The sequence below is a fragment of the Micromesistius poutassou genome, assembly GCF_964030765.1.
Source record: "Micromesistius poutassou genome assembly, chromosome: 11".
Taxonomy (NCBI): Eukaryota; Metazoa; Chordata; class Actinopteri; order Gadiformes; family Gadidae; genus Micromesistius; species Micromesistius poutassou.
The window spans coordinates 15331325-15335459 of NC_140281.1; the positions used below are offsets into that span (position 1 = coordinate 15331325).

At 39.5% G+C, this 4135-nt stretch overlaps 1 pseudogene across 1 annotated transcript; it reads left to right on the plus strand.

Moving 5' to 3' along the window:
- The first annotated feature begins 1136 nt into the window (after window positions 1-1136).
- LOC311355438 lies at window positions 1137-3339 on the plus strand (annotated as a pseudogene). Its single transcript has 4 exons — window positions 1137-1233; window positions 1324-1479; window positions 2013-2102; window positions 3022-3339. The product of its transcript is annotated as an uncharacterized misc_RNA (transcript).
- Window positions 3340-4135: the final 796 nt, after the last annotated feature.

The following is a 4135-nucleotide window of genomic DNA, read 5'->3' on the forward strand; positions in this document are numbered from 1 at the left end:
ACAATGAACACCTGAGGAGTTATGAGCTGGAGAACATAGGGAGTGTGCAGTTACTTGAGCAGAGAGCTTAAAGATTTTTATCCTTTGGCTCCATACACCCTTGCAGGAAGACAACTTTGAAGCACCACATTTGCCTATCCTTTTAAGTATGAGGAGAGAAGCTTGTGCATTAATGTGTGCATTTCTCTTCTCTTGTTGCAGCTTCTTCCTGTTGATATGGCACTCTCAGCAAAACTGCGGATCATTTTTGGGGAGGATGTCGTCCACAAACTACTTTTACCTGCAGGCATCCCAAGCACACTTCAGGACCTCACTGATGTTCTTCAAGAGACGTTTAATATTACAGGACCATTCACTGTTATGTACCAGGACATGGATTTCGATGGGCAGTTCTTCACTTTGACCTCAATTGAGGAAGTACAAGATAAAGCTAACCTCAAAGTAGTAATAACTGAACCAGTGATCTTGAGTCTCACTCCTGTGGACATGTCAGAAGTCGAATCTCCAGTTCCACCATCTTCGGAAGCAGGCTCCTCCTCATCTGGAAGCGACACAATCTTGTTGTCCTCCCCAGATGAGAGTGGACCATCCTACAGGTCTAAGCCATGGCCATTTAAGTTTGAAATGCCAGTCTTTTCTTATGATGTAGACCTGGCACTGGAAGCAGGAAAGCATGCTTATGAAAATGATGGCAAACTTTTGAACAACCCAAGAGTAACTAGTAGCATTCTTGAGAAGCTCACAGAGACTATATTTGGCTTCACAGCATATCCAACTGGTGTCCAGATTTTAGCTGTTGCTGAAGCCTTGGTAGAAAAATACCCATGCCTCAAAGAGCCAGTGTCTTTTAATAGCCTATATGGTTGGCAACAGAGGATAAAGTATAAAATGGGCAACTACAGGGCAAAGTTAAGAGGTCGCCAATTAGCCATTCCAGAGCTCGAGGTGAACACACTGAAGAGACGATGCTCCAGTGAAGAGGGTTCACTTAAAGACTTTAAAAGGCCAAAAAAAAGCTGAAGTCAACTATCTGCCACCACTGCCATTTGGTGAGACTGAAGAAACCTTGGAGAAGGAGACTAGATTTGCTGAAGGAAATAAAGAAGAAGAACAATGAGAGGGCAATTAAAGAGAAAATGGAGAAGTCCTTCGCTATGAGAAGAACTGAGGTTGTCAGGGATTGCCCCGCAATCCACGACCTCTTGGAGGTCTTCTCTGTTCTGTGAAAATCAGGTAAATCCAGTTCTTGTTCATGCAGTAACTAAGTATGAGAGATCTCATGAGTCATCTTTAACATGATTTTGTGTTTTTATCTCATTTCAGATCAAAGAGGAGTTTAAACGAATAACCACGATGCATCTGGAGCGAACCTTTTTGTCCAGATTGGACAGGTACACCACCAAACTCCTGGAGATATTTCGGAGGAAGGGTGGGACTGCAGGGACCAAAATAAAACCAATGTTGGACTCACTGAATGAGGTAAAATTTCAAATGATTTTAATTACATAATCTAATGATGAGGTCATACACACTGAGAATGTATCACTCTTTTATTTAATTTAATCTGTCTGTGTTGGCCTGAAACTGTTCTCCTTATCCTGTCACTGTGGCCACAATTAAAAATGTATGCACATGATTTTCTCCACAAGTGCATACAAACCTGTCATCTCTCCCTTAATGTGCTCAAAAGCAGAGAGATTTACAGAATTTTTCAAAGTGCAGCAAGATCCCTTCCTACTGCCCATAGACTCCAATACAATAATTTCCCAAAATATTACTCATGTGTGGGAATTCCTGTCCTTGCCTGGTTCATTTTGTGATGGGAGGTACTGTTATGTTGCGAAAAATTCATTTGCAGGTCCAGTGATGAGGCAGAAAACTTCCCTCACTGGGCAGAGACAGAGTTTCTGGACCCACAGATTATGACATGCACTAGACATTGACTGCTGTTATGTATGTTACATATGTTATGTTATGTATTCTCTGCAATAAATTATTTTTGTGTTTAATAGCATCATGTCGATGGCAGAAGGGACATTATCATCCGTTGCTTAGTTGAGTATCTTGGAGAGAGTGGAGAGGAGCTGATCAAAGACTATCAGGTAAAGACTATCAGGTATCTGATGATAATCATGACCATATTAAAAGGATTGTCTAGCCTTATAATCGGGTCTTCACTTGTGATATTATATTGAGGGTCAAAGATTCTCTACACTTGTGATGTGTTTTTAAAAGAGACTCAAGATGCATATTTTTAATCATGCTTTTAACTGATTTCTTAAATTATTTTTATGCTCTTACCCTTTATTTTTTTAATCATATGTAGTCTTTATCTTATCTATCTTAAACTTTAACCCTTAAGTGTTCTTGGGGATATTTCCAGCCACCCTGTTGTTTTCACCCTAACCCTAACCCTATTTAACAAGCCACGTTTTGTAAAGTAAATAAGTTAAGAACAGTTAAGGGTTAACTTGCCTTTTGTCTCTGTTTTTCATGATTATTTAACGATCACTTATTAACTTTATTTTATGAGCAAAAGAGTATTTAATTTAATTTATACCTTTTATAACCTATTTTACTGATTTAATCCCTCAGTTTTCAGCACCAGTGTTTCCCCCATGGGGACCTTCCACACTGGGAGTAGTTCTGGTCTACCAACATGGGTGCCGTCCCATGGATAGCTCCAGCCTGGGTGGCTGGAGGGCTCTGCACCCCTGTGTGGAGCCTCCTGTCTGCCCGGGCCAGGGTGGTCACTGTGGCGGCACTCCCTGTGGTCGTGGGCATTAACCCCTCTCAGTCTGGATGGCCCCCAAAAGTGACTTTCTTTGTCTCAGGGTCAGCCTCTGTGAAGCACGTTGTGTAACTTTATGTATGAAAAGTGCCATATGAATATTGGTTGATTTGAGTACACTAAATTGAGTATACCTTTGTTTTTATTTTCACATTTTTTTCTCTTAACCTTTTCTTTTACTTGGAATTTATTCTTAGCTATTTCTAATTGTGGCTTATTTGTTTTCACAGGACGTCAGCCAAGAAGCAGTGAAAGAGGACTGCAGTAATCACATGATGAAGATCACCGTCATCCATACCAATGTGGCACAGGAAAACCAAGATCCCGTGTACGTGTCAGTCATCATTGAGGGGACAGAAGTTCTGGAGGACTGCGTAAGTGTGACAAACGCTTGCCTCCTGCTCATGGGTGTCATCTATGCTGTCAACTTAAGTTACCCACTGAAACTGAAATATACGTTTGAGGTATTTCAGAAGCTGTTTCTTGAGCTTGACATCCTTAAAATGTCACCAAAGGTCCAGTCTCTCCACAATAAACTTTTAGTGTGAGTGTTCCAGTGCTATCCAGTGCTAGTTGCATTTTGTGTCACTTTTCTGACAGAGATTTGAAGTGTTGCTCAGTTTTATATAAGTTCTTTCTGTCCTGAACATCCTGAGAATGTCCGCAAAGGTAGTGATTGCAACTGTTAATGGGCAGAGTTGATGTATGTATTCTTTACTGTTAATGTTTTTTTGAATAGCATGCTTTTTTCCCTGCTAAGGCCAGCTATCTGATTGGTTGAAACTAGAGCCCAATTGATAGAATTACAGAATGTCAGTTGGTGCTTTGTCATTCTGCATTTAATCTTTCAAAATTCTTCACTGCTTTACTTTTGAGCTTTATAACGGTCTCTGAACTGTGTGTGTGTGTGTGTGTGTGTGTGTGTGTGTGTGTGTGTGTGTGTGTGCGTGTGCGTGTGTGTGTGTGTGTGCACTTTTGAAATTTGCTAAGTCCTATGGCCATGTGTTTATGGTTATGTAGATATTTTGAATACATCTATTCCATTTCAAATGTGAAATAAAAATGTCTTTCAAATATACCTTAAGCTGCAAATATTTGTTTCTGGAAAATATTTAATTATTATTTAATAGAATAGTACAAATATTTACTCAATTCGATTAATATTAACTAGTACATTCATAATTAATATTACTTAATAATTACATAGAATATAACAAAGAAAAGATGAGTAAGAAACACGAAGAAACATCAGCAACGTTTATTTGGGTTTTGTAATTAGATGCAATGGTAATCTGAGTGAAAGTTACAATCCATAGGTGAGTATTGCCAGTGCAATTTACTTGT